At 39.4% G+C, this 24119-nt stretch overlaps 1 protein-coding gene across 1 annotated transcript in view; it reads right to left on the reverse strand.

Annotated features, from left to right (window-relative positions):
• Window positions 1-24119, reverse strand: part of grin2bb (glutamate receptor, ionotropic, N-methyl D-aspartate 2B, genome duplicate b) — a 155029-nt gene that overhangs the window by 89331 nt on the left and 41579 nt on the right.

Raw genomic sequence — 24119 nt, forward strand, 5'->3', positions numbered from 1 at the left:
ACATGGAACGCCATAACCAAGTGGCTGGTAGAGTAGAAACATCTGTTCAAAATACCAACTGGAGACCCCCAGGTCAAAATGGGAGTCATCTCCCAAGGTGGTGGACAACGACAGAGACAAGATCCTGTGGGACTTCCCGATACAAACAGACAAAATGGTAATAGCCAACCAACCAGACATTCTGATCATTGATACGCCGCAGAGGACAGGCGTTGTGATCGAGGTAGCCATCCAGAGTGATGGAAACATCAGGAAAAAAGAGCACGAAAAACTGGAGAAATACCAAGGACTCAGGGAAGAACTAGAAAGAGCCTGGAAGGTGAAGACAGTGGTGCCCGTGGTCATTGGAGCACTCTGGGAAGTAACCCCCACTCCTGGAGGAACATCAGACATCTCAGTCCAGAAGAGCCCAGTCCTAGGAGCAGCTAAGATACTACGAAGAACCCTCAAGGTCCTGCTGTCCTACACCGCCCTCTGGAAGCTGTCATTTATTATAATCAGGGGTATTTACAACTGGGTTAACACTAGTGTGTGGCGGAGCGCAGATGGACACTGTGTAAACTGGGTGTTAGATGTGTCCCTCATGCAAAGCACCTGATTCAAAGGTTTTAAGCCAAAGTCTGCCATTGGCTTCATTCAAAGTAGGTGTGTTAACCAGGAAAGAGCTGAAAACAAATATGATAAATGCACAACATGATAGGAGCTAATCACCACTGGGTGAAACCCTCTTAATAGATGAAACACTTTTTTTACTGGCTATGAATATGCATTGTGGTAATTAAATTATTTAGCTTTTTTTTCTAATAATTGGAGTTTTGTGTTGTGAGTTGAGGATGTAAGAGAAGAAATTATCATGATCAAATGATCATTTAAACATAGCAACGTCTCAATAGACTTTATAAAAAAGAGATAACTTGCTTTGTAACCCTGTCTTTGACTAAGAATGTTTAGCTTGTTAGAAAGTGAGAAAGAGATATATGGAATAAATAATATTCAACTTTTTTTTTCCTCGGTAGGTCAAAAATGCAAGCAACATTGAATTTCTTTCACTAATACCCAAGCAGTGTCTTTGAAGGGTGGGAATGTAAGCTTTGAGCCTGTACTTGCCAGTTAGGGCTGGCTTACTTTGATCCAAAAGCGAAAAAGAAAAAAAGGGACAGAGGAAGAGATCAGAGGGAGGTGTCGGGAGAGAAAGATGTGGTGCGAAGATAGAGAAAAAGACGGTGAAGGATACAGAGACGGGGGGGAAAAGCCGAAAGTCAGAGGCGAGCTGCTCATGGCGTTGAACGTTTTGGGGTTTGCCGCTCTCCCCATCAGTGTGGGTAGAATAAACAGGGCCGTGTGTGATCACACTCTGCAGGCTCTAACAGCAGCAAAGTCACTTCTTACCTTCACTCTGCCATTCTCAGACTCAGCAAGAGCACACACCTACAAAAACCTTACCTGACTTTATACCTGGAGCTTTCTATAGAAACCTGTGGGTGGTAAGATATCAGCCAAGCCTAAAAAATGAATACTGTATGGCAGGTTCTCTGTGTAGTTGCGATTCAAATCCCCTGAAATCAAAATAGAAACCGGTCCTGAAAGTTCAAATCCGGTATTCAGCACACGAGGTTCCATGTGCTAGACTCATTGTGCGCAATAGCTCTGCCTCTGCCTCTGTTTGGCCGTCTCAGCAACAGTTTGGAGACCCAGCTCTCTGCAAGCTGACAGCCTGGTGGCGCCGTGCAGAGCAGCAATACCATCTAAAGCTAAATCATACAATTTGGCCTTAAACACACTGTTTTTCAAGGAATTACGAGGAATTTCAGAGTGGTGGCGCTAGAGTGCAGCAGGAGGTGTGAGCACAGCAGAATGGAAATGTTGAGAATCGGGGTTGAGGCTGATTAAAGGACAAAGTGAAGGTGCCACTCACTGAGTGTCATTTTCACTGCAGATAAAGACAACAGAGCTGGATGTGTCAGTGGCTGCTCCTGGAGGGGCTCGCCAGCTGTCACCAACAGATACTAGTTCCTGCTCTCCACCGCTCAAATACACACACACACACACACACACACACACACACACACACACATAAACACACACACAGCTGAGGAGACGTGTACGCGGGGCACACGACGTGTTCCTGCATGCAGATGCATATTCAAATAAATGTTATGCTAAAATACAGCCAGCAAGTGTGTTTCTGACATTATTTCAGCACCTACTCTCTGCCACAACAGAATTAAGAGGTTTTAATGCAGCCTACAGTCTCACATCTGAAGACCTTAATGCATACAGCACATATATAGTACTCTCTTATAAAATTGGCCTCAGATTTGAAAAGTGTGGCAAAAAACGTGAGGAAAACCCTGAACAGGGATCATAAATTGCATTAAATGCCCCCCCTCCACCCTCTGTTTTTTAGAAGAACATGTCCCAAATTAATGTGACAATAACAAAACTACGGACTTACTAAAAATATGTATGAGGTCAGATGTTTAGATGTGTACCAATTAAACTTGCTAGGGTAAAAATAACAACTTAATTAATAAGAACAAAGCTACCAAAACCAAAAACATTAAAAGAAAATCTTTTGAACAGTTATGCCCCAAGGAATAGGTTGATAACAGTAATCAGCTGTTATTCAGCTTGATCGTCCTAAAAAAATACAGTATTTTGCCAGTCATTGAACGCAGCACATCTAAAGACTATTAGGACGTGCAAACATTGTAGAAGCCCCAGAGTTTGGCATTTTAAGAATCACTGAGGTGTTTAAAGAAGAAGCCAGAGGAAGCTCAGAGATGTAAGAAGCTGATTACAGGAAGCTGTAGTTTCTACTACTTGTTTATGGTTCAAGAAAGAGACTTTTCGGCCAAGGCTGAACATATTACAACAGAGTGTTCAATTATACTTACCCAAGCTTTTGTTTCAGTGAGTGCTCTCTCAACAGTGTTGACCCTTGTCATCCGGACAGAATTAAAGTCACATAATGACTAATGGCAAATGAAAGGACTGCTATCATACTATGCATATTACTGTTCTGGTAGAGAAACTGGAATTGTCTAACATTGGTATTAGTTGGCTGGAAAATTAGGATCGGTCCATCTCTAGTTGTGTTTTTTAAAAACACTTCAAGCTGGGACGTCTTCTAGCCATCTTTGTGTGATTTTTGAAAGGACTGAGGGGGCAAAGAGGGCTGATGCCAACCCCCTGCTGTTGCGCAGCTGAGTTGCCAAGCGAGTTAGTGAAGGCTCAAACCTTGAAGCCCAAAAAGTTGCAGGCGAGTTTGGATGTGAAGGACGTTGCTTAGACATTTATACCTTGGTCTGAGGCACACAATATTCACTGCAACTTTCCTTCTAAACAGTGGATGTTGCTGCAGATAAAATCTGCCTGTATTTAACAGTTGGCAAAGGATGAGTCTACAGAAGAAACACCTCCTTAATATTCAACTCTAACTACACAGTTTTACCTAAAAAGTGTTACTTTCTACTTCTATGTTTAGTATTGAGTGCTCATCCCTGTAAAAACAAAACGCCTTTTCGGTATCTTCTGCATGTGTCACTGGCGCCACATGCAGAATGTTCCAGAGATGTGGACCAGCCATAAAACAGCTGCATATGCTCCCTCCTGACAGGGCACCAGTAGGTTAGATGCCTCTGTTGTAGAATTTCTTTGTCAAAATAAAGTTGAGTTGTATTTTTTTCATGCACATCAACTCCTGATATGATCTTTATAACGAGAAATGTCCGATGTATATTTCATGAGTGGCTTTCAGTTTCAACTTTGCTTAACTCTACTCCAGGCCTGCCGGGGTTCCACAAGGCAGGGGCCATTCAGGAATGCTCCCCTCAGCATGGGACATGGTCTGCTCGAATGATGTTTTATGAATAACCAGCACAAGGAGGGACTCGTCTTAGCAAGAACAGGTTCAACCGTTTACTTAAAGGGGGTTTAAAAAACAACTCGTGCCATTGACCAAGCCTTTGAAGGTCAATTGAAAGAATTTTAATTGCTACGTTTAAATGTGCAAAATTCATTGATCGGATTGAAATGTGTTCAGATCGAAAAAGAAAAAAGAATCTGAATACGGTAACATGAGATCATGACCTGCATTTACACGCACCAGGCTTTATTCAGAGTAGAAGCGCTCTGACTAACCACACAAGTACTTCTAGCAGAGAAAGAAAGAAAAACAAAAACAAAAGTGTGTTCTAAGACAAGTTGAGATGTTAATGCACTTCCATCAGGGCATTCAATACTTTTAAACCCTGTAAGGTTTCCAATAAAAAGGTTGACCAGTTTCGCTTCCCTGACATAGTATCTCGCCACTGACGGCGGAAATACATCATGTTGACATAGGACACACGTGCACAGCTTAATGCAAACCGAATGACATGATCAGAGCAAGTATTTAGATGGACGCTGTTCAGATTAAGAATTGGCATAAAGCACCCATCTTTGAATACAATTTTGATTTGATTGAGCTTAACCCAATGAAAATATTCCGATTGTTTATTTGACACATTTTTATTTCCATCAACCCTTTTATTAGTTTACTTATGTCCATGTAAACATAGCTATTGATAAACGTAGCTGTGTAACAATAAATAGATATCTAAAGGCACCATCTGCACAATGAATAAAGAAAATGTGCTATAGTATCATATTAAAAAACGTCTCTCCAGCCCTCACTCTAACTCATAAAGAACAAACTCATTTGTTTATTCTGTTTTTATTCACACAATGAGTGAAATATGACAATACCTGAGGGGAGAACACACTTTGGGATTTTGTTTATACAGGAACAAAACTTCAACCCTGCACCAAACAGTGCTTTTCTTCTGCATCCTCCATAGCTGTGCTTATCTCAGTCCCAACAAATGAGGGTTCACTCATGAATGTAAATGACTGCAATCCCCTGCTCCACGCAATTAGAACAAACTCAACCTTTTCTGCCTGTTTGGGATTAAATACCCACAAGTCAGCCCTCTCTTTCTATATTTAAGAGGCCTTCCTCAAGCCTGATGCAAAACCGTGAAAACCGCCACATTATGTGAGACGTTTCTCAGCACCAGCGCTTATCTTTGTATCTTTTATCTCTCTGCTGGCTTTTTTCTTTCTGAATTCCCAAAGCATTGCATTCACGTCCGTGATGAAGGTCAGCTTCATGAACAGTGGCAGCCGAGCTCCTTCTAACACACACGGCTTTAGAGAATATGGACTTCAGCTCGTGAGAGTTTGTTCAGAGTTTAAAATGATCTGAGATATTTTAAAGCGAAGGCACAAAAACTAGCTTGACACCCATGCATGGAAGGAGGAATGGTATGCTCCACTTCTGCAGCATAGCCAGAGTGGCATGTGTTAGATATCATCTTCAGTGTTGCAATAAAACATTGTGATGAAAACGTTGTGTACTTCCTTTTTCAATATGGCGTCACCGATAACATGCCGACACTGCAGCATCCGTCATTTATGTGTTTAGCCCTCTGGCAACGGCTTAATATTGTCATTTTCAACCAGCCAGTCGGCCGCTGTGACTGGCACATGCACAGGATAACTCGGAGCGAGGCACAGCGGTCCGTCACTCAAGCTAATCAGAGCCTGTTGTTTTCATCAGTCTGTGATCACGACAGGTTCTCCAAAATAAACAAAAAAAGTGTTTCTAGTCTTCTTGTGAAGCAGCTCATGAAGGCAGGTTTCAGTATGGGATTAGGGTTAGGTTAGTGTGATTACTTTTAGTACAAAATCCCACCAGTTATTTGCACAAAACCTCAGGACAGCATGTGTAACATCATCTAATTTATTTTTATTTAAACCAGAAAAGCTGCACTTATTGCTATTGGTGCTTAAATAATATAACGTTGATTGTTACAGTCATAAATTAGGCTTTCAATAACATTATTTTCCACACATTGACTTGAGGGGAAAAATCATAATAAATCTATGCTAAATTTAGCATTAGGTTACAAGTGCAGAGAATTATCCCTCTTTGGTGGCCGGTTGTTGTGTCAGTGCATAGCGTTGCGTGCTGTGATACAGCAATGTGCAGCTCATGCTAATGCTTATGCTAGCTTAGCATGTAGCAATGTTCAGGCTAAACGTTGCTAGAAGCAATGTTTGTCTTGTCTGTCTGCCTGGGAAAGTTTCTCTGAACAATGCTTTTGTGTTTATCTTTTCAATAAAGTGGGTCACATGTTTTCTTCTGGTTGTTCTCCACATGTTAACGCATTTAAAAACTTTGGGGAATAAGCGCAACAGTTAAAGCAGATGTGAATGGCTCCGTTTAAATATTTAAAACAAAAAAATGCCATTAGTTTCATGTTATGGAAGAGAGTATATAAAGGCAACACCGTTCAAATCTTAAAAAAGAATATATGTTCAAGAACTTCACCGTACTTTGTGCTCCATCCAGTCAAGGAAGTGTCTTTAACCTCTAGAAACCAGGGTTTTTAAAATAACTGATAATTCGAGAGCAAGCTTAAACTTTCGAAGCAGACACATGGCTTAACCCAGATGCAGAAACACAGACACTCAGCTCCTCCCTTCCGATTAATGTCTGTGAATCAACATAGAGAGCTGCAGCTGGAAGTTTAAAACACTCAGTAACATGGCAAGCAGGTGCGGAAAAGAGCCGATGTGTCCATCCTCAGCCTGTAAGGCCAACCCAAAAGCGGTGTTCAGAAGTGTTTTGTAACAGCCTACACTGATGTATCAGAGCAACTAAAAATGGTCAGCAACACTCCCGGATCTGAAACTGTCCCGCAGTCAACCTCCCAGATGATATAAACTAACGCTATCTTGCTGGTAACCCCAAGACAGCATTAAGTCGGTCTGAGTGAGATTATCCAGCAGTGGGACTGGTAGAGAGTCCTCGCTAGGGTTGCCAACCGTCCCTTAAAAAACGTAATCGTCCCGTATTTAGAATCCAAAGTACACGTCCCGTAATGAGCTAAAACGGGACGCAGCTGGTCCCGTAATTTAATTTCGTGAAAAAGAAAAGCTCTAAAATGTCAATGGAATTAATAAATGTTGGTTTGCTTTATATATAATATCACAGTAAATTCATTCCCAGCCACGTTCTGCTCTGTGACCAATGAGTGACAGGCCCTCACACCAGCGTATGATGATACAAAATCCGGCTCACCTCACTGGTCTAGGTACTGCTGCTTTACAAAATATACAGGAAGACATGAGACGAACACAAAGCAGCACGGAGGCGTACGACAGGAATTCACCGGCTTCAAACCCTGCCGAAGTTTCAGCTTTGAGCAGTAACCCGACCACTCCTCCCAGAAATAAATGAAAAGGCTGCACAAATGCAGAGTTGAGTGGGAACAGGAACATGTGTGACTGGAAAGAGTGCACGGTAATACCTACAAAGCGCACTGCACCTTCTGTCGGTGTACTTTTTCTGTTGCTCAAGGTGGACAATATGATGTAAACCAGTTTGACATATAAGAAACACGAGAGACAACAAAACCAGAGGAACCCTAGGCCAGTTTGTTCTCCACCAGGCAACACCCGAGGCAGACATAGTATGTAAAAAAAGGTTTTACTGTTATTAATAAAGGAAAATATTATGAATGTCAGCATTTAATGCTAAAGACAACATATTTAGCATAATAAACAACAATATAAAGATCAAGACAAAGATAAGCATATACAATAAGATTTCTTTATTATTATTTACAGAAGACTGCCGCAGAGGCAGTCTATATAAACTGCACTGTGAAGAATGGTTTAAGTTTTTTTAAGGCTATTTATTTTAGTCTGGTAATTTTATTTTGCCCAAAAACAATAAACCATTATTTATTCAATTGTTTAATAATGTGTTTTCCATGTATATTTGTATCACTCAAAATATTCCTCTAATTTAACTCAACAACAACTGCAGCAGAATACATATAGATAAGACCTGGGTCAAAACTTTAAAAATGTTTCTTTTTTTTATTAGATCCATGTTTACACTGTAAATACATTTTAAAATAGGTTAGAATATAACATTTGATGTTCCTCAGTGGAACAATTGCACCATATCAACTGCAAAGTGAAGCACACAGTTACACACCAATTATAAGACATTATAATATTGATGATAATAATAATAATAATAATAATAATAATAATAATAATAATTATTATTATTATTATTATTATTATTATTATTATTATTATTATTATGCGATAGACTGGTGACATGTCCAGGGTGTACCCCGCCTCTCGCCTCTTGACAGTTAGAGCTCCAGAACCCCTTGCAACCCCATAAGGGATAGACGTGTTAGAAAATTGATGCATTATTATTATTATTATTATTATTATTATTATTATTATTATGCCTCTTGCTCATTGAAATGCTGTAGATAGGCACCAGCACCCCTTGCAACCCCATGAGGGATAAAGAGAGTAAGAAAATGGATGGATGGATATTATTATTATTATTATTATTATAACAGTAAAAGAACTGCACCAATGAATCTGAGGCACATTTTTCCATAAAGGATATTGACACTTGTAAATGTTATCATGTCTTGTGATTCGGAATACAAGAAAGTAGGATTTAGCATTTGCTTTTCTAAATTGGTGCTGAATTGCCTAATAGTTGTTGGTTTTGCTCTAATTTAGACTATAAAAATATTGCCATACCTGAACATCAAACATCACATTTTCCTTGGTTAGAAGTTTAAGAATCGTAAAAACCCAGTAGGAACTATTCAGAACATGCAGAATCAAAACCATCCTGCATTTTAAATCAGGATGCAATAACGCGTCCTGCAGCTCAATGGAACATTTTGTCTAAAGGACTATAAGCAACATTATCCCAGTCAAACCTCACACAGCAATTCCACCTTACAGCAAGCTTGAGGTAAATATAACATTCACCAACATGTAAATAAAAATGATCTCAAACTTATCAGCCGGTGAGAGATCAGCAGTGGCACACTGTTGATGGTGTCATGAAAAGGCTAATCCACTTCCGTTTAAATCATATCCCATCTTTGCTATCCTTAATAAGATTAGCTGACTAATTAGGCCTCATGAATTGGAATGTTAAAAAGGCAAGATAGTTACTGCTGGCAGGGAGAAGCCGAGTGAGGCTCCCAAAGCTGCCTGACAACCTGTTGTAACCGAGTGTAATGCCGAGAAGTCTCCTGTGATCTCCAGAATTATTCATCCTGTCCACGCACTGCGCGGCGCCTGATAAAACGAACTCATTATAAGGAAAGAAAGGCAAGTTGGAAATAAAAGAGGAAGCGGGAGGGAAATGGGAAAGACGTTTTTTCAGCTCATTTGAAGGACACAATTAAAATTTAAGAAATTATCTGGAAAAAATAAAGACGAGAAGAAGCTCATTGTCTGAGAGAACACTCAACTCGTAGGACAGAGTGTACCTGAGTCATAGTTAGGGTGTGGTTTCTGAGACCAACGCAGGAAAAGAAAAAACAAAAGTGGACAAAAAGAAGGTAACATTTAGAGAACATATGGGCTACTGTTCGCTCTATTTCAATTTAACCCTGCCTAATTGCCTTTAATTTGTGTGCGAGGTTGTGTGTGAGACACAGTGGGGAGTGCAACAGTACAACAAGCCTCTTGTCTTCTCCTGGGGGCACTGTGAAAACAGTCGTGGTGGTCTGCTGCTAGGATACTGCTCCTGCATGAAATATTAACTCAATAAAACTTTACCTGACATTGCGGTAGTCTCTGCTGGTACTGTTGCATGCATTACTGAGAGACAGTGTTGTTGTCTGTCGGTACGCTGTAGTAAATGGTGCGACTGTTCACAAGGGACAACAATAAAATGGTGTGACGTACTGAAAGGCCCACATATATGGGAAGTTAAAAAACCGATCACATAAACAGATCTAATTACAAACAGTTTCAGCAAGATGAGGAGAAAATTTACTAAAGGTGTAGATATTTCTGGGAGCTCAATACATCAAAACCATGGCCTCTTGCTAGATTTCAGCAGAAAACAAAACAAACACTTGTTAAAAATTACTACAGGTACATAGCAACACTACAATAAAATTGATCAAACAAGAGTGACACGGTTTGCAAAAAATACCACCATATATATATATATATATATATATATATATACACACACACACACCCATATATATATATATACATATATATACACACATATATATATACACATATACGGTAGATAGATAGATAGATAGATAGATAGATAGATAGATAGATAGATAGATAGATAGATAGATAGATAGATAGATAGATAGATAGATAGATAGATAGATAGATAGATAGATAGATAGATAGATAGATAGATAGATAGATAGATAGATAGATAGATAGATAGATAGATAGATAGATAGATAGATAGATAGATAGATAGATAGATAGATAGATAGATAGATAGATAGATAGATAGATAGATAGATAGATAGATAGATAGATAGATAGATAGATATACCTTCTGATCTTTATTGAGCTTATTTCCATATGTCTAAGTTTCACCACTGATCAGTAAAGGATAGCTGATATCATCTGGACGTATTATCAAACAGAAGATGTATCGCTAAAAAGCACTCCGAGAAGCTTTGAGAAGGCTGCAGATACTGGTTCAGTAAAAAATCCTTTATGACTGAAACATGTAACACGTTGTATAGGTTACTGCATTTTATTAGAATGCAAACAATGCCTTCAAATACCTGTACAATGTGTGGGCAAATGCACTAAATAGAGGTTCTCTGTTAAAAAACGTAAGAGATAAAATGGGACAAAAGAGCTGATGAGCTCCAGAAGTTTCTCTTGGTTAGATTCAGATCTTGGAGCTCTTTGGATTTTACCTTTCCGAGTCAAATATTCACGCCCTGATACAGTACCTCCGTCTGGCTGTCCAAGACCGCAGGGATACCAAATAGGATTATTTCTGAGCAGATTTATATCCTATCGCAGGCTCCATCTGTTGGGGCTGTTTAAGGGTTAAAGCCAGCAAAATAAGAACATCAATCAAATGAAGTCTGCCACGGTGTCTCATGAAGACAGAGTGAGTGTGAGTGAAAGGAAGTGTGTTTAAAGCTCTAACAGGGTGAGATTAACTTTACCACGGTAAGGACGGCCACAGCCATTACTGCTTTGTCTCCATTGTCTGTGCTCCATCCAAATACGCCGCCTTTCAACGGTGTTCATACCAGCTGAGCCTTCATACATGTCCTTTTCCAGGAGAACCAAAAACTTCAACCTGCTTTGTTTAGATCTTTATGTGGTCAACCAACACAAATAGGAATAAAATTGTCAAGGAAGGAAATGATACGCGTTGTTTGAAAAGAAAGTCCAAAAATCTGGATTTATTCAGCCCCCTTAACTCCAATAGCTCTAAATAAAACTTAACTGCCTTCACAAATCATTTCGGTAAATAGAGTCCACTTGTGTTTATCTCAATCTTAGTTCAAATCCTTTGCCCATTTTCACAAAGATTGTCAGATTCCTCTCAGGGAGCTCTTATCTTAGCCTAAAAATTCTTACCCAGGAGCTTAAGCTGCTGAGAGCCACTCTGAGTAAGGAAATGCCAGAAGCTGTTATCTTAGTGAGGAGGTGTGGTTGACCCCGTTGCAAGGTGTGATGTTATCTTTTATGAGCTGTGATTGGTTGATAGTACAAGAAGAAGAAAAGTATACGTGCACTACTAGTGATCAAAGGAGAGAAATGAACCGATAAGGCTGTCACGCAGCACATGAATGTTGGAACGGATCTTATTTACATCTTAAGTTTACTCTCCATAATGGTAATTCTACTACTTCATCTATTTGAAATTAACGTACACTCACTTCTCAGCATTTTGCTAGGATTTCCGTCTATAGGAATGATAAAGTTTATCTTATCTAAATGTTATAATTGTATTATTGTTAAAGAAGATTCTTTGCTCATTTCCTCCACTGTTTAGGTGATGATTCTGCCAATCAGCTATCTCTGTTTCCACCATCTTCCTGCTTCAGACACTCTGAGGCTTGCTAAAAGTCCTCTTTACTTTCAGGAGTTCTCTGAAGGCCTAAGATGCTTTGTGAATAACTTTTATCTTACCGAAGTAAAATTCTAAGAAAAATCTTAGAATTTGGGAACTTCTAAGATTTTCCCTAAAAGAATGTCACTAACAGCTTCTTTGGTATTCTTTGTGAATACGGCACAGGTGTTTTTTTCTGGCCTCTACATTAAGGATTAAACAGCATCATGGAGACCAAAGAACACAGCAGACAGGGGAAAAGTTGTACAGGAGGTTTAGGTTTGAAACAACATCTCAAATTTATTTTGCATCTGGTGGAGCTCTGGTCGATCCATCATCAGAAAACTTTAAGAGAAGCAGCCGAGAGGCCCATTTTAACTCTGAAGGAGCTGCAGTGATCAACAGCTCAGGTGGAAGCATCCTTTAAAAGGACAGATATTGGTTGGTTCAGACTGGGGTGGCCAACCCTTCTCGTCCAGAGCTGCTGTCCTGCATGTTTAAGATGTTTTACAGGTTTAGAACACTTGAATAAAATCAATAATTCATTTCAGACCATCTGCAGAACATGATTATATTAATTCAGATGTTGGAGCAAGAACAAATCCAAATCATCCAGGGCACGGACTCTTCAGGACAGGAGTTGGCCACCGCTGGTTTAGATCAAAGTATCTTGATGTGATAGAATGGCCTAGTCAAAGTCAAGACTTAAATCCAATTGGAAATCTGTGACAGGACATGAAGGTTTCTATAGATTCACTCCTTCCTATCTTGCTGAGTTTGACCTCAACAAGCATTTTGCTAAGGTTAATCAGCATCAAACCTGAGTGGTCTCCGGCATAGAAATATCTTTGTTGTGGTATCACTGATTGGTTAAACTAAAAAAAAAAGTTCACATTTTCATTTTGTTAATATTTTTTTGTTATATTTCTAAAATTGAATCATGTTTGATGCAACGTCACACTGAAGGACAAAGAAAAAAACATTTTCTTCATGACTTCCTATTTGTTAATGAGCATTTTATTGTTGTAGCTTCTATCTTAATGCCAATGGTGCTGGAATCTATTCAAAAAGAGGACATTACAAACATACTGTGGCTTATTTTTCCATCCCGTGCTATCAACTTGCATAACAGACCTTAGAGGATTAAAGGAGATTACTTATAAAAACCCAAATTAGAAAATAAGAACGATAGAGTAGAAAAACTGAGGTCACCCTTGGCTCTAGCTATCATCAGAGGCTGAAGATTGTCAAAGAGCTACTTATTGCTGTACAGTTGCCCTGATGCATGTCAGGCTCAAGTAGCCAAACAGGTCTGCGAGATAATTTACTTCCCAAGTCACATCTGTCTAACAAGCACACACACACACACACACACACAAACAAAAGGATGCCTATTTCAAGATAGAGAGGGTGTATAATTGCGGTGATCAATCAAAGAGCGGTGAATCAGTTTTCAGTGACAGGGAGAGCTACGTGTGCACAGAAAAGGAGGGCTTTTTCTTCTGGGATACAATGGCAGCCTGCTGCTCTTACACAGTATTTTATCTTTCTCTTTGCTGGAGAAATCCCACCGTGAGCGAGCCAAAACACAGCAACCCATTCATCTAAGAGTTTTATTACTGACCACCTGATATAGACAGTTTTTCACCCAAGACAGACCTCCATTAACCAAAAAAGAACTGTAATCAGCTAGTCCACACCACGGGCCTGTGTGCTTTCATGTTTACTGCCATGTTTACTGATTGTACTGGGCCTTTTCAGACATATTCATCTCCCTGGAATGTTTCCACATCTCGCCACGTTACAACTACAATTTGCAATGTAGTTTGTTGTGATTTCACGTGAAAACAAAACTACTGCATTATTGTGAAATGAAAATAATACATGTTTTCCAAACTATTGCAACAAAATAAAAATAAAATCTTAATATGCTTTAATATCAGTTCCCATGACTCCATACTTTGTGCATCTGCAAGAATATCAGCTTTGCACATCTGGAGGCTGGACAACTTTGCCAGTCCTTCAGTGCAAAAGAGCTCAAACACAGTCAGGTTGGATGGAGACTATTTGCGAACAATAATTTTCAAGTCTTGCCACAGATTATCAGTTGGACTAGACTTTGACTAGGCCACTCCAACATGTAATTTTGCATTGATCAAAACCATTGCATAGCAGCTCTGTCTGTATGTTTAGGGTTGTTGTCCAGCTGGAAGGCGAACCTCCATCCCGGTCACCAGCATCTAACATTACAGTCTTTTTGCACTGCCTTGTTTAACTCTGATCAGCTTCCATATTCCTGCTGAAGAAAAGCATCCCAATGAAGATGGTGGCGCCATCATGAAGTTATTTTTTTTCCAACATATACAGGACGCAAGAAATCAACGGCTTTCTTCTCAACACTCCTCCTTAAAGGCCAGGTGTTTGGAGTGAATGACCGATAGTTGGCCTGTCCACAAATTCTTCCATCTAGACATCTCTGCAGCTCTTTGGGCCACTTCTCTAATTAATGCTGCATTTGCCAGGCCTGTCGGTTTAGGTCGACAGCCATGTCTTGGTCTGAGATTAAATTGCATACTTTTAGACTCTATTTATGAATGAGATGACCTCTAAAGGCAACTGGTGGTGCAGGTGTCTATTGGGGGGTGTCAGAGTAAAGGGGGCCTAAATACAAATGCCCGGCAAACTTTTTACTTTTACTTTTAAGAAGTTTTTAAAATCATAAAGCATCTCCGTTCCTAGACATTTTCCTTTCACTTAACAATTCTGCGCTGTGTTGTGTTGGTTCATCTCATAAACCCCAAAAAACACATTAAAGTGTGTGGTTGTAATGTGAGAAAGTGTGGAAATTGCCACGGAGAAATACTTTAGCATGGCACAGCTTTTTATTGTGAAGTACTTTGTGAGTTATACCTGAGAAGGGTCCTGTATAACCTCAAATGTATATTTTTATGCTGCTTAAGAAGATGTTGGACAGTATTGAACAGAGCAGAAATGTGGGATGCAAAATGAGAGAGTAAGTAGCATTTCTGAATGATGGTAGTGGGTAAACTGAGCGTCTCTGTGTACCTTGTTTGCACTGAAAACAACTGCTGCTAATCTCCCCAAACGCAGGCAAAGAGGCTATTATCGTTTTATACCAGCACACTGTACGTGTCCGCTCGCCTGCACAGACACACACAGCTTATGTCCCAACAAAAGATCTGAAGGGCCTCATTAGTCTCCGGAGCCGTAGTTGAGCGCAGGCTGGGGCCAACTTCGTCGTCCTATTATCCCAATACCGACACATGGCACGGCGTGAATTAATGGCTAAACGGAAGCGTGCAAATCGCTTGGTGGATAATGGAGCAACCTGGATGTAGCGCGGCTTTATTACAATGAAGTCCTGGAGGCCGGGATACAGCCATAAATCGGGTCTTCTACAATGAGGGATGATGGTGGGTTTAATTTAAGTTCAGCATAACGTCCACGCTACATGTTATTTTGCAGAAGGTAAAACAAAAATGAAGAACTAAACTGATGAGAACAGGAAAAATTACTTAAACTTTAGCTGCAGTTGATGGAGTATAACAGAAAACCAAGTTGGGGGTACAAAACAGCAGCTGCTCTTCCTTCAGGGTGCAACTTATGCCATAAATTGGCCAGCAAGGCATTAAGACTCATACACAATAAAAGCAGATGCCAATCCGTGCACACACGCCGTAGCTTGTGGTGCAGACAAGAGGTTAATTGACAAAAAAACGACACCTCTTTGCTGAGACATTTAAGGTCAATAGGGCTCACATTCTGACACCGACACGAAGCTGAGATGTCAGCATGACACTTCTCTATACTGTCATCTGCTTTTTTCCTTAAATCTACAACATCCGCAGCTTATAAACTACTAACCTACTCAGACTATGCATACAGCACTTTGCAGAAGTATTTTTAAAACCCTTTTACGTATTCACGTTTTGTCTGCAACAAAGTGAAATCAGTTTTGTTGGAATTTGGATTTCAAAGGCCAGCACAACGGAGGAAAGGGATGCGTGATTGTTTTAACAAAAATAATAAGAATAATTTGTGTGGCATGCAATCATATTCAGTTCCCCCAGTCAATACTTTATAGAATAACTTTTTGCTGCAATCGTAGCTGCATATATTTTGGGGTATGCCAGTCCCAGCTTTGCACATCTAAAGCACCTAAGACTTTTCTCAGATTATCTGGATTTCGGTCTGTACTTTGACTGGGCCATCCGAACGCATGTATATACTTTGATCTACCACTGTGTTTCAACATGAGGAATCATGTATTCAGGTGATGTCTAGGCTTAGTTTACCTCACAGTGGACGAAAACCTTAAATGTGGGTCTCATCTGACCTAAGGACCAACCTCCTTTGCTGTCTCCCCATTAGGACTTGGTTAAAACCACAGACAAGACATTTTATTTTTTCTCCCCTGAAATGGCTAGTCCCATAAATGCCAAATTTGTGGATTGCACAACAAACACAATCCTGTCTACAGATTCTTCCACCTGAGCTGTAGATCTAAGCAGCTCCTCTTAAGCAGCCATGAGGCTAATAGTTGGCTCCCTGATTGATACTGTCCTGCCGGTTTAGGACATAATAGCCATGACTTGGTAGGTTTGTTTTTGATGAGGCAAAAAAGTGGAAACGGTTTAAGGATATGAACACATTAGCAAGCCAGCTGGCAGTAAGATCAAGAGAAATCCAATGGTGAAACAGTTTTTTACTGAGCTATCTGAAGATGGCTGTTTTAAAAATGTGAAGTGAAGGAAGCACATTCTTCACTGCATCAATTTTGTATAGAAGAAAGGACCAATGCCAATTCAGCACAAATTCCTTTGTCAGCATCGTGTTCTTGACAGAAACACATCCAGATAAAGGAAGTCCCTGTGTATCATAGCAGGGTTTTGGGACGTATTGATGGAACGTGTGACTCAAAGCAACAAAGAACGGAGAATCATCAGCGGCATTTCTAAAAAAATAAAAAACGTACTACTTGCAGCAGTAACAGGCAATTCAACCGTCAATACCCTCCTCACTTTCTCACCTTCCTATTCTTGATCCCTTTTGCCTGTTTCTGTACCCTTGTTATTTAGCTTTAATCTGTCCATTCATCTATTCAAAAAAAAAACTTGCCCCTTCGTGACTGCGACCTTTTCTCTTTTGCCACCGCCTTTGTCCGACTCAAAAATAATGATCTAGCCTCCCTCTTACTCGGTGGCTTCTTTTGTACAGTGTGTAAGGAGAAATATATAAGCAGGTGGTTGCCATGCGAACAATATCCACAGCGCTCAGCCCCTTGCTCTGCGAGTGAGCTTGTGACTGACAGCGAACATGTGTAGCGCGGGAAGAATAAAGGCTCCACAAGAAAAGGGCCCAGTGAATGGTAATTACTGGGAACGAGAGAAAATCACTGAAGAAAAGTGTTAAGCGTCACCTGATGTTTAAAGCTGTGTTCAGCCCGACACGCATAAACATTTTTCCCTGTTCCCTCGGGCGTCATTTTAAACGTCATCCGCTCGCTCACCTCTGTCACTTTCAGTTTGCGCCCTCTAACGCGCTGTCAGCCGCAAATGTGGTAATTATATGTTGAGTAAAGAGTTACGCTATTTCAAAATCTTCCCCCTTTCTTTTTTTTTTTTGGATCTGCTCTGGTCTTCATCTTTGATGCCGCTGTATTCTTGTCCTGTGATTTTTGTTTATTATGCAACAGCCTTTTATAGAACAAAAGACCTTGAAGGCCTCCTGACTGGTGCTGCTTTTCTGAAGAGGCACCGAGCACAGCTGGACACGCTTCTTTTGTTTATTCGAGTATAGAATAATCCCTAATTAAGATGGTCCATAGAACCCAATTTAAACCAGATAGGTATCTTAAGGCTTCTTCATGAGCCATAAAACAAGCATGGTAGTTTATTATTTTATTTTATTTATCTATTCACCCTTATTTAACCAGGATGATCTCTTTTGCGAGAGCGTCCTCCTGACCAACACAGACAGCGGCCCAAAAAAACACCCTTCCTGAACATTTGACATGTAACCAACCATAAAACCTAAAAGATAATGCATGAAGAAAAAAAGCAGCATAAACGTCTAAAAAGAGGTCAGAAAATTTTTGCAAAAGTTCCTGAGATCAGACATAGATGGTTTAAGTTTATATTATATTATATTGGGGTAAAAAGTACACCCTGATCCATTCATTCATGGATCAGAGCCCGACGTTACTATCTCTTTTTAATGCAGCACTTTTTGACTGTGGGCAAAACTGGCTTATACAGGTGTGTCTTAATGCGATAACATCAGCAACAAGCTCAGACCATCAGGGGAAGGGTTACAGGAACATTTCTAAACTGTTCCAAGTCAAAGTATTTAACAAGCAGACAACATTTAGGAGACATTTAGTGAGGAGAGAAATTCCCAACAAAGTCAGACCGTGCAGTGCTCAGAGCTAATGAAACAAAACCAAAGAAATCCACCTCAGACAAGTATGATTTGTTTGGAAAAGTTAAAAGAGAAAGCTTCATCTCTCTACTAAGACTATGGCTGCACAGTGTGTCATTTTGGAGTCACTTAATGTTGTAATTTTAGGACATTTCATGTTTACTAGCCTGCATTTCCTTAACTTGCTGTTAATATATATATATATTTATTAGGGCTGGGCAACGATTAAAATATTTAATCGCGATTAATCGCACTGATTAATCGCGATTAATCGCGATTAATCGCATTGTATTTACAAACTCCAAGAATGAATTCAAAAGTAGTGTAAAGAGCACTTTTATTTTAATGTTCTGCTGCCATATGAACAAAAGTGTTGTAACATTTGTAGCACTTATCAGTAACACATATTTAGTGTAAAGCTCAACTTAAACATGTAAAACAAAAAATAGCAATAATAATAAATTAAAGCTTATTGCCACTGACAGGGAATTCTCTTTATGGGGAAAAAATCTACCAAAAACAGGCAATTTCTGAGGTAACAGCAGGGAGCAGCATTACCATTTTATGTTCAATACCAAAGTTTAACTTGGCAGTGGTTACAACTAACTTGTTTCTGTCATACTCGTTGCTGGAAGAACTTTAAACTGAAATGCTTGCTAACTCGATATGCTTGCGTTGCTTGCGTTTATTTGACGTTGACACGCGGTTTTTTGTTGTTGCTTTCTCGCGCGCATATAGTGAATGGCAGGGAAAAACAGGCAAAAACACATGCATACTTTGAAACGAGAAGCGACTTCACAGACGGCGTCGATGCAGACCCCCCCGCTCCGCTCCGCACAAAACTTGTTCCGGCCGCCAACTCACCGCCTCGCCTCGCCTAAGCTCGCTCGCGGTACCTGCGGGAAACACCATAGATATCCATAATGGATATCTATGGGAAACACCGCCTTCCGCATGTCAGCTGTGTTTTTTTCCGGCCAGCACCTTTCTTCCTCTTTGAATCTGAGGCTGGGCTGACAGCGAGGTTATTGGCGCATTATCGCCACCTACTGTTCTGATTCAAACCCCTACACCGCAGCAACAGACCTTCACAAAATAAAAGCATGTGACCAACATGCGTTAACGCGCGTTAAAGAAAATATCGCCGTTAATAGTCTAATGAGTTAACGCGAAATTAACGCGTTAACTTGCCCAGCCCTAATATTTATATATATATATATATATATATATATATATATATATATATATATATATATATATATATATATATATATATATATATATATATATATATTAGTGCTGTCAAACTGCTCACCTGACAATAAAAACATAAATCAACAACAAAACTCAGCTCAACAAATTTCTGACAGATCGACCACAATCTGTCAGGATCCATCCCAATTTCTCCTCCACTATTCTCAGTAATGGCATCCCACAGGGCTGTGTGCTAAGCCCACGCCTTTACGTATTATACACTCATTACTGCACACCACTGGCTGAATAATCTCTTACTGAACACCACAAGAACCAAAGAGTTATTGCGGAGTTATTTAAATTCATGGGAACTCACATAAAAAATTGAATTGCGATTAATCGCATAATTTCAATAGTTAACTCGAGATTAATCGCAAACGAATCGCATATTTTATCTTATTATTTCTGAAAGTGTAAAAGCGTATTTGGGCATTTTAATATGCAATTTTGCAATAAATGACACTAGTAAAAAACATGGTTGTACAAAAAATATTTTTATTTTTTATTTTGAAGCACTTTTCAGAATTGGAATGAAAACAAAATTCTGGCCAATAATGGCTAAATGGCTAATCATAACGCCCTGATGTTAACACGATGTGTAAACAAAATATTTTTTTGCCTCTTAAACAAAGAGGCAAAAAATATATAATTGCATGCCACACAAATTATTCTTATTATTTTTATTAAAAAAATCATACATCCCTTTCCTCCTTTGTGTTGGCCTTAAAGTAATACAAATTTTACATTTTAATAAAGTCACAAGTTTTATTGTTAATTTTTTCACTCTCTCACACACACATTTAATCTTGAGCTTTCACACCAACAACAATAATTTCTTTGTATAATTTTGCAAGCTGTTTATATCCACATTCATACAGTTTAAAGCCTGGAAAAAGGTTTAAATTTCCAGGTCATTCCACAGTCTTGTCACTCCAGGGTACTTCATTTGGCAACGTGATTGAGCCTTAGTTTGTCAACTACAGAGACAACAAATTAATAAGCATTAAACCATGGTTTATGGGTTGGGTTTCTGCAATTTTATCAGTGTGTAAAAAATCACCTTTAGAACCAATCTCTGTTCAAAATAGTCATCTGCACCGCCTAATCTACTTTCAGCAGTTATCATCAGTTAGTGCACCGTAAACTGCAGAAAATACGGGCAGAGCGGCTCCCTCTGCCTTCACTCCCTCGGCTCCAGCGCGTAATGAGGCGGAGGGATATTTCAGCTGGTTATACTCACTGTGTCTGTAGTGCAGCAGCACCACATATTTTAGAGCCCAAATTAGCGGCTTCGCTTTCAGAAACAAGCCCAAAAAAATTGCAACCCACAACTCATGAAATTTATAAGCGACTTTAGAAAAAAGAAGCTCAAAGTCACATGAAATAAGCGGAATGGGCAATAGTGAGCGCGGGTCTGTTTTGCTACAGTCTCTAGTAATTTTGGAACTACGGAAAGCGCAAGGGTAAAAAAAAAAAAACACAGTCGGGATAGCGCTGCGGGGGAGAAAACATTAACATAAACATTAACGATTAGCGCGCGTCAAAAACAATGTCGGCGTTAAGGTCTAACAAAGTTAACGTGTTAATAACGCGTAAAAACTGACAGCCCTGGTAACAATCTCACCTGGTCTACAAACTCTGTGTGATCAAGCAGTGATCAAAAAGGCCCAGCAGCGCCTGCACCTCCTCAGGATCCTCAGAAAGAGTAACCTGAGTGATGAACTGCTGGTGTCCTTTAACAGAGCCACCATTGGGAGTACTTTTAATGTACTGCATGACTGTTTGGTCGGCTGGATATTCTGCTGCTGACAAAGAAGAACTTCAGAGAAATACAGAGACTCTCTCCCCTTCATTTCAGACATCGGTAAGAGTCATACTCTCTCCAGAGCTACCAACATCTTAAAGGACTGTTCCCACCCTGCTGACCATCTGTTTGTACCGTCACCCTCTGGCAGACATTTCAGATCTATCAAATCAAAAACTTCACGGTTCAATAACAGTTTCTTTCCCACAGCAGTATGGCCCCTATAACAAACAATCGCATGCCCCCATCACATATGACGTAATGTGAATGAACACATTTTACTTGTTGCTACTCAGATTCTCTTATTTTCTGCCTCGTTTGTGTAATACGTTGAACAAATCTGACTATTCCACTTGGTTTTGAGTTGGATACTTATCAATTGCCGCATCCCTGGTATATTTCTTTCTTTTGATAGTAGTGTTTGTGATGTAGTTTACTTTTACTTATTGGACTGTACATGAGATGTAGTCCTAATTTCACTGTACTGTTTTTCTCTACATTGACCATAAAGTTCATTCATGATGGAGAAGTTGCATTCACATTCTAGAAAGCACAAGACCAAACCCAGAACATTAGTTATATTATCGCTACTATTTAGACTAATAGTCATACAGGATTCGAATTGCTTGATTTTTCCTTCCGTAAAACAAAGATCTCCCACATTTATTTATTTTTTCTTTGTAATTTAGCTCCTAACTGGTTTATTTATGCTGCCTACGCCTTATAAAAAATAGAAAATAGTTTGTGGATATTTTAGTTTTGTTTTATAGAAACTAAGAAAAGGGAATAAAAATTGACTATATAAAACCAAGTAATTCCTGCTAAAACAAAAGAATAACTAATAAATGTTTAACGTTTTCTCCATTTGATCATTGTGTTCTTACCGCACACTTATACGTTAAATACGGACTGAATAAGAGAGGAAACATGAGTTTTTAAGCAGTTGCCATGTTTTAACCTTCACTGATAGGCTGGTTGGTGTACGAGGCTGTTGGAGGAAATGAGCTCTGACGCCTGCACAGATCAGCAGGAAAAACACTAATCTAAACTCCAGCAGCTCTGTATTAAAACAGTATAAAGTGCTGAAAATAATAAGACATTCAGTCTCCCTCACCTGCAGCGCCGCTAGATGAGGTCGCTTACGTGAACTAAAAATGAAGACATAGACATGCAGTTCACAATCAATTCAAACAATTCAAACATTCAAACACATAATAGAGCTTGAAACATAACAGGCAGGCAGCATCACCTTTTGTCCAAAGCTAACAAGCTCAAGAGTAAGGTTGTGAGTTTCTATAGCGTTTCTCTGCATGACGGCCTTGGTTGACTAACAGGTGCTCAAACGGCCTACCTGTATGACTTTCTTTCAAAAACAGATGCCTTAACCAAAACATCTGGTAGGCTAATGCTAGTTTGCTAATTCCAAAGCAATTCCAGTTCGTCGAATACAAACAAATCAAATTGATCAGCAAATAAAATGCATTCTATCTTTAATGAATTTTGCAAGATGTGTATAGCAAAGGAGGATGGGCCTCCATGCCCTTAAAAACAGCAGTGCACCAACTACAGATTGGCCAAGTGTGAGCCACCAGAATGGACAAACTCTCCTGGACAGGTATGGAAAGGTTTTCAGAAAGAACTGAACGAAAGTCTGGTGGCCTCTGAAAGAACAATAATAATGTCTGTTTTTATTTAAATTTTATAACTTGAAAATCATTTTTACAGATAAATAATTGAAAGAATCCATGTTGGCATCAAAGCATTCATACCCTTTTTGCATCTTTCCGCTGGTGTTGTTTTATTATTCATTTTTGGTGAGGAGCTACAAATCTTTGACACCTCCTTGTCACCACCCTAATCTTTTATCTATCAGATTCAAGTTAGGATGAGCTGAGCCAATTCAGAAAATGTTAATATGTCTTCCAATCAGCAGAAACATGCAGAATCAAAGCTTAATCAAACCAACCAGGGGCATCACTACATACTCCTATAAATGTTTAAATGCTTAAATGTATGTTTTCTAAAAGGAACAAAAATAGAAACCTCAATAAGTACCACCATGATCCTGTGGAGAAAAAACATTTAACACTAAAAAGACATAGTGAACCCACTAAACATAAATAAATTGATTGATGGCCATTATTTGTAAGAGGCTGCTGCAGTTTCCATTAACTGTACCAGGTTTATATTATACCAAGTTTTAGAAAATGATATGCGTTTAAATCTTGTCAGCAGACACAGTCACACCTCTCCCATTAGGTGCTGCCCGCTGAAAAAAAATGGTTGTGAGTTCAGATCGTTATAACCGTATTAGTCCATATTTTGTATTATTTCAGCAGTAGTAGGAGTCACGTTTGCTTAACATTTGTGTTTTACATTTTTGTGTAAATATGATAAACCATAAAATCACTGCGGGTTTTCACACTGGACTATGTTTGTACCGCTGACTTCAACACCAAGTCACGTTCATTCAGCCGTTTTCAGTCTTTGATGTTCATTTTGATAGTGTGTTGTGGCATTTTACTTTTTCCTCATACTGTTTCCATCTTGATGTTTGTTTTTTTCCTCTCCTGCTCTGTTTAATGTTTTACACCTTCCGACCCGAGTACAGTCCCACAGAGATGTTTTTGGACTTGTTAGTTTCCCACTGTGAGTCCTTTAAAGGTT

The sequence above is a fragment of the Fundulus heteroclitus genome, chromosome 5, assembly GCF_011125445.2.
Source record: "Fundulus heteroclitus isolate FHET01 chromosome 5, MU-UCD_Fhet_4.1, whole genome shotgun sequence".
In the NCBI taxonomy this organism is placed as follows: Eukaryota; Metazoa; Chordata; class Actinopteri; order Cyprinodontiformes; family Fundulidae; genus Fundulus; species Fundulus heteroclitus.